Consider the following 13,215-nt stretch of genomic DNA (forward strand, 5'->3'; position numbering starts at 1 on the left):
ACCTGATGAGGGGATTAGCGCTGAAATCGACCTTGCTGGGTCGAATTTGGGGTAGTGTGGACGCAATTCGACGGTATTGGCCTCCAGGAGCTATTCCAGAGTGCTCCATTGTGACCACTCTGGACAGCAATCTCAACTCCGATGCACTGGCCAGGTAGACGGGAAAAGCCCCGCAAACTTTTGAATTTCATTTCCTGTTTGCCCAGCATCGCGAGCTGATCAGCACAGGTGACCATGCAGAGCTCATCAGCAGAGGTGACCATGCAGTCCCAGAAAAGAGCTCCAGCATGGACCGAATGGGAGGTACTGGATTTGATCGCTTATGGGGAGATGAATCCATGCTATCCGAACTCCGTTCCAAAAGACGAAATACCAGAATATTTGAAAAAATCTTAAAGAGCACGAAGGACAGAGGTTATAACAGGGATCCGCAGCAGTGCTGCGTGAAACTTAAGGAGCTGAGGCAAGCCTACCAAAAGAACAGAGAGGCAAACGGCCACTCCGGGGCAGAGCCCCAGACATACCACTTCTATGATGAGCTGCATGCCATTCTAGGGGGTGCCCCTACAACTACCCCACCCCTGTGCTTTGACTCTGTCAATGGACTCTCATGCAACAGGGATGCGGATTTAGGGGACGAGGAAGAGGAGGAGGAGGAGGACGTTGAAGTTAGCGCACAGCAAGGAAGCGGAGAAAACGTTTTCCCCGACAGCCAGGAACTGTTTATCACCCTGGACCCAGTACCCTCCCAATTCACCCAAGGCGGGCTCACGGACCTTGAAGGCAGTGAAGGCATCTCTGGTGAGTGTACCTTTGTAAATATTGTACATGGTTTAAAAGCAAGCGTGTTTAACAATTAATTTGCCCTGAAGATTTGGGATGCATTCACGGCCAGTACAGCTACTGGAAAAGTCTGTTAACGTGTATTGCGATGGAGTGGAAATCCTCCAGGGACATCTCAATGAAGCTCTCCTGGATGTACTCCCAAAGGTTTCTGGGGAGGGCAGCCTTATTCCATCCGCCATACCAGTAGCACGTAGTCTGGAATCATTGCATAACAAAGCATGGCAGCGTATGGTCCCAGTGTTTGCTGGCATGCAAGCAACATCCGTTCTTCATCTCTCTGTGTTATCCTCAGGAGAGTGATATCATTCATGGTCACCTAGTTGAAATAGGGGAATTTTATTAAGGGGACATTCAGAGGTGGCCGTTCCTGCTGGGCTGTTTGCCTGTGGCTGAACAGAAATCATCCCCGCTGTGCGCCATGTGGTGGGGGAGAGGGGTGAAGCGATCATCCCAGGGTGGGGTGGAGGGCTTTAGTTGGGTTTGTGCTGCGCGTTAACCCGAAAACCGCAGCCCCTCCTTTTAAATGGCTAACCCAATTTAAATGGCCAACCCAATGGGTGCTTGGTATGGGACACGAGGGCACTGCTGTTTGAAACCATTCCAACATGGAATTCCAACCGGAAGGCCCTCAATATAAGAGTCAAAATGCGACCTTGTAAAGAAAGCACACGTGCTATGTAATGTTAACAGCTTGGTTCACTGTGGAAGAGTGTACCCATTGTTCTCTAAAGTGTGTCTTTTTAAATACTACTCTCCCTTTTTTTTCCCTCACGCAGCTGCAAATGTTTCAAAGCTCGCTGTATCATCTCCATTCCAGAGGCTAGCGAAGATTAGAAGGCGAAAAAAACGCACTCACGATGACATGTTCTCTGAGCTCATGCTGTCCTCCCACACTGAAAGAGCCCAGCAGAATGCGTGGAGGCAGACAATGTCAGAGTGCAGGAAAGCACAAAATGAACATGAGAACAGGAGGGACACGCGAGAGGACAGGAGGGACCAGCGAGAGATGTGGCGTCAGCGTGATGAAAGGAGGCATGAAGCAATGCTCAGGCTACTCGAGGATCAAACTCATATTCTCTGGCGTATTGTTGAGCAGGACAGGCAGCAGGAGGAACACAGACCGCTGCTGCAGCCCCTGTGTGACCAACCGCCCTCCTCCCCAAGTTCCATAGCCTTCTCACCCAGACACCCAAGAACGCGGTGGGGGGGCCTCCAGCCACTCCACTCCAGAGGACTGCCCAAGCAACAGAAAGCTGGCATTCAATAAGTTTTGAAGTGCATTGTGGCATTGTCCTTCCCTTCTCTCCTCCTCCACCACCCCACCCGTTGCTTCCCTCCTCCACCACCCCTCCCGGGCTACCTTGACAGTTATCCCCCCATTTGTGTGACAAAGTAATAAATAATGCATGAATTTTAAACAACAATGACTTTATTGCCTCTGCAAGCGGTGATCAAAGGGGGGAGGGGAGAGCGGTTGGCTTACAGGGAAGTAGAGTGAACCAAGAGGGCAGGTTTTTATCAAGGAGAAACAAACAGAACTTTCACACCATAGCCCCCTGGCCAGTCATGAAACTGGTTTTCAAAGCTTCTCTGATGTGCACCGCACAGTGCTGTGCTCTTCTAATTGCGCTGGTGTCTGGCTGCGCGTAATCAGCAGCCAGGCGATTTGCCTCAACCTCCCACCCCGCCATAAATGTCTCCCCCTTACTCTCACAGATACTGTGGAGCACACAGCAAGCAGTAATAATGATGGGAATATTGGTTTCGCTGAGGTCTAACCGAGTCAGTAAACTGCGCCAGCGAGCTTTTAAACGTCCAAAGGCACATACCACCATTCTGCAATTGCTCAGCCTATAGTTGAACAGCTCCTGACTACTGTCCAGGGTGCCTGTGTATGGCTTCATGAGCCATGGCATTAAGAGGTAGGCTGGGTCCCCAAGGATAATTATAGGCATTTCAACATCTGCAACGGTTATTTTCTGGTCTGGAAAGTAAGTCCCTTGCTCCAGCCATTGACACAGACCAAAGTTCCTAAAGATGCGAGCATCATGTATCTTTCCCGGCCATCCCACGTTGATGTTGGTGAAACGTCCTTTGTGATCCACCAGTGCTTGCAGCACCATTGAAAAGTACCCCTTTCGGTTTATGTACTCGCTGCCTTGGTGCTCTGGTCCCAAGATAGGGATATGCATTCCGTCTACCGCCCCACCACAGTTAGGGAATCCCATTGCAGCAAAGCCATCCACTATGACCTGCACATTTCCCAGAGTCACTACCCTTGATAGCAGCAGGTCAAAGATCGCTTTGGCTACTTGGATCACAGCAGCCCCCACAGTAGATTTGCCCACTCCAAATTGATTCCCAACTGACCGGTAGCTGTCTGGCGTTGCAAGCTTCCAGAGAAGCTTGTGAACTGTGAGGGCTGCTCTCATCTTGGTATTCTAGCGCTTCAGGGCAGGAGAAAGCAAGTCACAAAGTTCCATGAAAGTTCCCTTACGCATGTGAAAGTTTTGCAGCCACTGTGAATCATCCCAGACCTGCAACACTATGCGGTCCCACCAGTCTGTGCTTGTTTCCCGGGCCCAGAATTGGCGTTTCATGGCATGAGCCTGCCCCATTGTCACCAGGATGGACAAATTGCTGTAGCCCGTGCTTTTAGAGAAGTCTGTGTCCATGTCCTCATCACTCTCGTGACCGCCCTACCGACGCTGCCTCGCCTGCCTTTGCAGGTCCTGGTGCTGCATACACTGCAGGATAATGCGCGTGCTGTTTACAGTACTCATAACTGCCGTGGCGATCTGAGCGGGCTCCATGCTTGCCGTGCTATGGCGTCTGCACGGAAAAAAGGCGCAAAACGATTCTCAGCCGTTGCTCTCAGTGAGGGAAGGGCGACTGACGACTGTAGCTACCCCACAGTTCCCGCAGTCTCCGCCAACCATTTGAATTCTGGGTTGAGCTCCCAATGCCTGATGGGTCAAAAACATTGTCACGGGTGGATACATGTCGTCAGCCTCCCCCCTCCCTCCCTCCCTCAGTGAAAGCAATGGCAAAAAATTATTTCTCGCCTTTTTTCACTGTCACCATATTTCTCCTGGGTGCTGCTGACAGATGCGGTACTGCAGTGCTACACAGCAGCATCCCCTTGCCTTGCTTTGTGGACAGCAGATGGTGCAGTATGACTGATAGCCATCATCGTCGTCCCGTGGGTGCTCCTGGCTGGCCTCGGTGAGGTCGGTCGGGGGCGCCTGGACAAAAATGGGAATGACTTCAGGTCATTCTCTTCTTTAAGTTTTGTATAATGGAGATTCAGTCCTGCCTGGAATATCATGCCAGCTGGAGGTTTCTGCCTCAGGCTGCTCTCCCAGTCAGCAGCACCGCGCAGTCGCACCTACCCCAGTGGGAGCCGCGATTGGCCGGACCTGCGGACGCGGCAAGTAAACAAACCGGCCCGGCCCGCCAGGGGCTTTCCCTGAACAAGCGGCGGACTGGCTTTGAGAACCACTGCTCTAGTTCACCCATCTTATTATTTAGACTTCTAGCATTTATGTACCAGCACTTTAAAAACTTGTCACTGTTTATTTGTCTGCCCTTTTCTGATGTGTCAGATTCTTTTTTATGTGAATGTTTCTTGTCTGATCTGGCTCATCTCTTAATTTAAAAACTGCTCTGCAACCTTTTTAATGTTAAGTACCAACAGTCTGGATCCACTTTGGTTTAGGTGGAGCCCATCCTTCCTATATAGGCTCCCCCATCCCAAAAGTTTCCCCAGTTCCTAATAAATCTAAACCCCTCCTCTCTACACCATCGTCTCATCCATGCATTGAGACTCTGAAGCTCTGCCTGCCTATCTGGCCCTGCACATGGAACTGGAAGCATTTCTGAGAATTCTACCATAGAGGTCCTGGATTTCAGTCTCTTTCCTAGCAGCCTAAATTTGGCCTCCAGGACATCTTTCCTACCCTTCCCTATGTCATTGGTACCTACATGTACTACGACCACCGGCTCCACCCCAGCGCTACACATAAGTCTATCTAGATGCCTCGAGAGATCCGCAACCTTCGCACCAGGCAGGCAAGTCACTGCTTGCAAGTCATGTTGTTACTGCTTGTAGTAGGGTGGTTTGTTCAGTCAACAGGCCTAGTGGTCCAGGCCTCCGAGTCAACTCTTTCTATCAGTTTGTTGCAGGATGGTTTGGTCAGCCAGCAGGCCTATTGGTCTGGGCCTCCAATTCCAGCCTTTGTGTTAGTTCAAGGTGTCTCTGCCCTCTGGATGAGGTCTTGGCTGAACTGGCCTCTTCGATGATAACCTCTAGCCCTGCCCTCCTTGGGGCCAGCGGCATAGTTCCAGGGTGATTAGGGGGACCTCTCCACAAGATTCTGGCCCAGGGCCCTGAAAGTGGAGCAGCATGCACTGGCCTAAATTCAGCCAACCCACTTGCTCACCTTCCCCTACACTACTTCCTTCCACCATTGCATTTTAGTTTAGGGCATAGTCACAGTGGACTTAGGGTCTTTACTTTCAAATCGACACAGTCTAGGGCCAATGCCTGCAGCCTTCTCGAGCCCTTCCCAACAGTTCTCCCTTCCTCTTGGGGAGTGTCTAGGATGGCAGAGGAATCTTACAGCTGTAAGCCTTACATGAACAAGGAGAGAAAACAGAAGTAAGGAAACAGAGGATTAACAATGGACAAAGCATGAATTCACAAGTGGCCTCCTAAATAACAGGTAGTCAACAAATAAGGAAATAGTAAGAAGAGTAATGTGTGATAACCTTGTAGCTGAGGTTTGCTTACTAGCATACTTTGCAGCTTGTGGACAGTTGAAGATTTGTACCGGGGTTGGTTACAAAAATTAGTATGGAAATTATGAAGTGTGGTACAATGTAAAATGTAATGTGAATGCATTAGTCTGTTTTAGAATATGTATATAATCTGATTTATTATTAGGTGCTTTGGAGTGGTGGTAGGTCCCTATACCCACCCCATTATGCTAGAGCTGGATCACCTCAACACAGTGTTCCGGTACGACAATTTAAAAAAACAACAACCCTGTGACAAGTCCAAATTCAAGCTAATTTCTTGGGAACTGAGTGGAAAGGTCTCGGAGAAAAATCCCAACAGCAGCCAGATGGCCTGGGTAGAAGTTTCCGCTCCTATTGCTGAGGCAATGCCTGAGGAGTGGGACCTTTCTGGCCCACTACTCTAGCCCTTCCCCTGTCTCTGCCTTAGTGTGAGGTTTATAAACCCTGTCACACTGCTGTTATGGTATTGCTAGGATGATCTGCTGGCCTTTGCGGACACTGATTTCCAAACCCAGCAGCTTTCCAAACAGCAAACTACATAAAACATTCACTACAAACAAACCAAGTCACCCAACTGTGTTTCATGCAACTTCTAGATTGAGAATTTGAATGCAAAAGGGAAAACAATTCAAAGTCATTTTCTCTGCAAGTCCTGTATCTTGATGCCTTTGCACAAAAGGAATATGTTTTTATTATTGTATATGCCATCAAGGAGGCATGTGATAGAAAAGTCCTGTGGCTCAGTTCCTGTTGCTTGGAAACCATAATTTTGAATACCCTGGCTTTTCTGCATTTCAATTCTCAAGCATTAACATAGTATTTGCACTGAAATTTCTTTGTTTGGGTAATTTTAAAATGAACAGAAAAAAAATAAGTGATTGCACATTGAAATAAACATGCATGCAACGTGAGATTCACCTGGTTAAGAAAAAAAAGACTAAAATACAAGACTGATCACAAACTGAAATAATCACATGCTTCTGCAGGGCTATAATAATGCAATCAGAGGCACCATCAACCCTGCTATTATTTCACAGTTTCCCTGGTTTGGATGCATACCTTGGCCCAGAAAATCCACATAAAATAGATACAGGGCCAAATACACTAACGCTGCTTTACAGTTCTCTATAAGTTATGTTTCCACTCACTTTCACGGCCCTTTACACTGCCAGAGCAGAGTAAAGGTAAAAGGGCCTTAGTTTAAATGACCATCAAGCCCACAGTGAATAGATGTGTGCTGTCACATCCTTGCATGGCATCTCAGGATACAGGGTTAAAAAAAAAATTAGATAAGTTCACCATTGATCTGATCCAGTATAACTATTCTTCTGTTCTTATACAATAAGAAAACCTTCAGTACCGCCATTTACAAATGTTTAGTCAGAACTATCACCACTATGAACTGGAACAACATGTTGTTACTCCTACATTACAGCTGGGCTGGGCTCATTCTCTCATCCAAAGTCTTTCTAAACAGCAAATTACACACCTTTTAATACAAATAAAAAACCACAACCCCCACAAAGCCTTGCGTTCCATTTTCAATTGATAATTTCAATATAAAAGAAGAAACTCAAACTTATGGTTCCCACGGGTACCATATCATGTTTAGCACAGGGGTGAGCCTTGTGGGAAAAAATAGTATGTGCTCATTAAATTAAAAATGTATCATAATGCACATGCCAAGGGAGTAGGATTAAAGTTATATGGACAATCATAACACTGACATTTCCTAGCTTCTGAGTGCTTGATTTTTGCAACTTTAATAACATTCTTTAATATGGTTTTTAATGGAATACAATACTTTTTTGGACATTTTCCCCACAATTCAAAATAAAATAAGAACACACTGGAAACAGAACAACCTGCGATTGTCATGGAGGAAAGTCTGACATTTAGGTTACATATTCTGGATTTCATACTGTTTCCTTTGAGGGTCATCTCCAGAAAGGAGTACAATGTTGATCAGTCTGCACAGCACTGGAACTTAAACTCAGGACTTTTTCACATCTTACTCCTCCAAGGATACCATCCACTTCTTCTCCCCTACCCCCTCCAGACCAGGATAGAGCTTCTAGTTTTTACTCCCCCATCTTTGAGACTAGGCACTGTTACAACTCTTCCTCCAAAGCTGAATAAGCCAGAAAGACATTTGCTTCCTCCTACCAGGAAGTGAGCTCACTCACTGCTTGAGACTAAAGAACAAATTTGGAGTCTATCAAGGCATTACATTCCCCAGGAATGGCTGTGCCCGGGGGACAATTCCGTTCGGCCTCAAACGCACACAGAGGATGCCATTCTGTAGAACAAAACAGTGTCCTCCACACAGCATGACCTCGCACACATGGTACGTGCAAAGTCATGCCACATGGAGGACGCCATTTTGCAGGCAACTGTAGATTTTCATACCTGACTAAAAATGTCATGGCACACCACTGCTCTGATGAATCCCCTGCATGTTAATTTTTTTAAATTAAATTTATCCTTCCTTCCCTAAACTTCCTTCTACCACTGTTCATTTTCTTATATTATTCCAAAGTCACTCCTATAACCTTCAGGATGTTTATTTAGCAATAGTTCCTTAGAGTAATGCTCATCCACTGTATCATATAAATTTTCCTCTAGCATTAATGAGAGGGGTGGGAAAGGATTGGCATGATGCTGCTTTTTTAATCAGAAAATTAAAATTATATCCTGATTATTAGTTTCAGATTGAGGTTTTAAAATTTTAAAGTGTTCTTCTGTACAGCACTATGGCCTTCTGTGTATGCTGCAAATCAAAATACCCTTTTCAGTGTTGCTCCCCAAATATGTGCAAAATAATTCTACAAAAGTACAATTAATCATCACGTTCTGGCCAGTTTGGGAATGCTCACACAGCTACACACACATATCACTCATGCCAGGATGTGCAAGGCTGCATGGATAGATCAAGGAGAGTGTGCAAAACACATGGACCATGCTCCTTGGCTCCTACACTCAACCCAATCCCTTAAGACCCTCTCTTATGGCTTGAGTTGGAGGAGCTACACAATGTCATCTGAGTGGGTAAATTCTGCCATCGGCTATACCCATATGGGGTTGAGGGAGCCAGGATAGGGGTATGAAAATTAACAACATACAAGACAAATTGAACCTTGGCATAAGGGGGTACCACACCCTGGACTTCCATAGAGTTCCAGATGCTTTTACCAGGGCTGGATTTAGAAACATTAAGATAAATAAATGTTCTTTAGAAACATTAAGAATAAATCCTCATAGCACTCCATTCAGCTAGATTATCCGCATTTTTAGTGACGGGAAACTTTAACACAGAGTGGTCAACCAACTTCTCCAAAGCCACACTGTGAAGGCCAGGGTTGGTGCGAAACTTCCACCTTGCCCCCCCCCCAAGCCCTGCGGCAGCTCCCCGCCCCCCCCCCCCCCCCGCCCTGAGGCGCACCCCCGCGGCAGCTCCCCCCCCCAGGGAGCCATGTGGCAGCTCCCCACGCGGCAGCTCCCCACCCCAGCTCACCTCTGCTCCGCCTCCTCCCCAAGCACGCCGCCCCCGCTCTAATTCTCCTCCCCAACCAGGCTTGCGGCGCCAAACAGCTGATAGGTGCCACAAGCCTGGGAGGCGAGAGAAGTGGAGCAGCGATGGCTCGCTCAGGGAGGGGGCGTAGCAGAGGTGAGCTGGGGTGGGAAGCCCTGCGGCAGCTCCCCCCACCCCTCCCGAGGCACCCCCGCGGCAGCTCCCCACCCCCCCGGCCTGGGGAGCCATGCGGCAGCTCCCCACCCCAGCTCACCTCTGCTCCGCCTCCTCCCCGAGCACGCCGCCCCCGCTCTAATTCTCCTCTCCTCCCAGGCTTGCGGCGCCAAACAGCTGATTGGCGCTGCAAACCTGGGAGGCGGGAGAAGTGGAGCAGCGACCGCGCACTCGGGGAGGGGGCATAGGAACGATGTAAAAAAAAAATGGGGGCACCGCTTTTTGGCACCCCCAAATCTTGGCGCCCTAGGCAACCGCCTAGTTTGCCTAAATGGTACCACCGGCCCTGGTGAAGGCCTTTTGATTCCTTATGCATGTGTTATTTTTTAAGTGCCTGCTGTACTTTTTTTAACAAATCAAACTGCACCTTCAAGCATAAATCAAACTCTTACATGCTAATAAAGCAAGTAATAAAAAATGGCGTCTGTATTAATCCTAACTATTGCCACATTTAACACGATTTTAAGGCCTTATTCTGAAATTTTATAAGCCCCTTGAGGCTGATTTTCATGTCTGTTATACACAAAAATTGCAGTGCGCTTTTCTCACATAATTTACATCAAATCACTTCAGCTCATCATGGCTCACTCAGTGAAAAACGGGACTCTCAGTTGGTGCATGCACTAGAAAGGGCCACTGGGAGAAGTGGCAGCAGCACTGGCACAAATACTAGGTCCTGAGCCATCAAATAAAACTTTGTTTTGTTGCTTTCTCAGCTTTATTTTAAAAATGCCCAACAAAATTATTAAATACAAATACAGGGTGTTTGTTTTTTCAGGGAGAAGGAGAAATCACATATGAAAAATGAGGACCTCCTTGTCCTGCTCCCACTGAAGCGGATGGCAAAATTACTATTGGCTGCAAATGGAGCAGGATCAGACCCTTATTCTGTTTTAACGCATATGGCCCCTCGGACATCCTGAAGCAAAATAGAGTGTGAACATAGCTCTGGGGAAAGGGAAGTGGTTAAAGAAAAATTAGACATGTAATAAAGACAAACAAAATCCACCCTGGTTATTCTGTTCTAAGATTTCCAGGAAGAACAACAAAGGTAGGAGTGAGCAGTTTAGTAGGAGCTAAAAGAAATCCAAGACTCAAAGGTTACTCATGCTGGAGTATCTCTGTAAGCAAAGCAAGACATTGGAAGCCCCAGAATCCTTCAGTCACCCCCATACTCCACATTGACGATAACCTGGTAACTAGAGCTGGTCAGAAAATGGTATTTTTAAAATTAATTTTTGTCAAAATTTTCCATGGAAAATTGAGGTTGAACATCAAAAAGTTTGGATTCAAAAATGCCAATGCAGTGTCTCATGGGAATTGTAGTTCAGGTGCCTCATGCCCACATTCTCCTCTATGAGCCAGGCTCCTTGGCCAGACTACATCCCCCATGATGCATCATAGCCTCCCATCTTGGTGTGCTGCTGCTGTGCTTCATGTGAGTCTATGACCACAATGCATCATGGGAGATGTAATCCAGTGGGAGAATCTGGCCCATACAGGAGAATGGGGTAGGAGATATGCAAAATACAACTCCCAGGGAGCATGGCAGAAACATTTCCAAGTTAAAATTATTTGAGTTTTGGCTGAAATTGTTCAACAAAAAGTCAAACTTTTCCACTGAAAGCACACTTTTCAGAAAAAAAGACCTTTAGTAAAAAAAAACAAAATACAGTTTAGACAGAAAATTTTGGACCAGTCCTACCGATAGCTTTCTGGGGGCATGGAGTATACCATTTTGTCGCCATGAAAGCCCAAAGTGCCCAGATTTCAGGGAAAAGATTCAACTGAACATTGATGAAATGGCGTTAGCCCTGAGAAGTGGGCATTACAATTGTTTCTCCTCTGTCAGTAAGGTTCTAGGTACCCTTCCACATGTGACAGTGCATGTGATAGCTTAAACTCTAGCAGGATATCTAGGATAACAGCACAAAGGCCATCCTTTCATATACATCATTTCAGACAGGAAAAACTATCTGCAGTTCATAATATTTGTATCATTTGGGGTGAAGTGGAAAGAAACCTAGGAGTAACAAAAACCTATCTAAGAAGGACACTAAAGGCAGCAGGTTTAAAACAAATAAAAGGAAGTTCTTCTTCACGCAGCGCACAGTCAACTTGTGGAACTCCTTACCTGAGGAGGTTGTGAAGGCTAGGACTATAACAATGTTTAAAAGGGGACTGGATAAATTCATGGTGGCTAAGTCCATAAATGGCTATTAGCCAGGATGGGTAAGAATGGTGTCCCTAGCCTCTGTTCGTCAGAGGATGGAGATGGATGGCAGGAGAGAGATCACTTGATCATTGCCTGTTAGGTTCACTCCCTCTGGGGCACCTGGCATTGGCCACTGTCGGTAGACAGATACTGGGCTAGATGGACCTTTGGTCTGACCCAGTACGGCCTTTCTTATGTTCTTATGTTCTTAAACAGATTATCCTTTTCAAACAGTGTGAAGATGCTGTACCATGATATCTGTTCCTCAGTGAAGGACAGTTTCTCCATTTAAGCTGGCACGATGATATTTGTGTGCTCAGTAAATTATCCTGAGAATACCAATGTTTTCCTCCAAGTTTTCAGGGAAAGATTTTGTGATAAAACCAGAAACTCATGAGAGAAGATGAGACATGGGGGGAAAATCTATAACTGGTTATCATTGAGAACATCCAGGGCACAAAGCATATATGCGACCCTTCATTTATGTCTGTGTTTCCTTACATCCTTCATAGTGTCTCAGAGTAGCAATCGATTTCAGAAATATGTTCCTCACTTATGGTTGTCATGTCAGATTCTCTCTCAAATGCAAATGTTAGTGTGTACTGACCTTCTGCACTAGGAATGGTATAACTTTTGTAGATGTAAAATTTAATTGCATCACAGTAAAAAAGAAAAAATTACTTGTCCAATATTAATGGACCATCCTCCAGTCACTTTTCCATGTGCATCTTGAAAGATTCATATAATATAGGTCCTACTGAAACACACAATAGACACAAGCTGACACCTAAAATGTGTAGCTCCAGTTAAACAACTAAGGAGCTCTAGGTTATAATGGGCTGGAGGCTAACCTACCATCTTGTATCATGCAACACTATGTACTGGGCCCTTTCTTTCCTCCCTTATACCTGTGCAATTTCTTGTTTTCCTGGGGAATCTCATATACCATTCAGCTCAGGACTACACTGAAGACCAGTGTGCTTCAGACACTAATGTAGAAGGCTCTGGCCTCCATTTAAAGAGCATCCTTTTATTTGTTTAAAAAAAAAAAAATCTACATAAAATGTGCTACTCATTGGCACTATGGCTAGCCTGAGAAAAAAGGACAGTGTAGCTTCACTGATGGTGACGGTGGCTGTCACACAAGAGAGCTGTTGACAAACTGGCCTTCTAATCCAGTTGGTAAAGACAGTGGGGTTTTTGTTTGTTGGGTTTCTTTTTAATACTTTATTGCGTAACAACAGAAATAAAGTTTCACCACACAGATACAGACATGCAGAGTCAAATTTTGCTCTCCATTACACTGGTATAAACCCAGAACCACCCTACTATGATCAATGGAGTTTGGATTTACACTGAAATAACAAAGCAGACTCTGGGCCACTGAATTTAGAATAGTTATGCTGGCTGCATCTGTGTTACCTGAGACCACACACTGAGGTGCAGGCGGTGCAACCTACTGGTCAGAGTCTGGCCTAGTTCTTGGAGCAGAATCAGAGGGCAGAATCAGCAGCCTGGTCAGGACACAAGCCAGTGGTCAGAGCCAGGAGTTAGGAATCAGGGGTCGGGCAGGACTAGGGCAGAACATGCAAGGCCTGGAGCAAGAGCT

Source organism: Emys orbicularis, chromosome 9 (genome assembly GCF_028017835.1).
Source record: "Emys orbicularis isolate rEmyOrb1 chromosome 9, rEmyOrb1.hap1, whole genome shotgun sequence".
Lineage (NCBI taxonomy): Eukaryota > Metazoa > Chordata > Testudines > Emydidae > Emys > Emys orbicularis.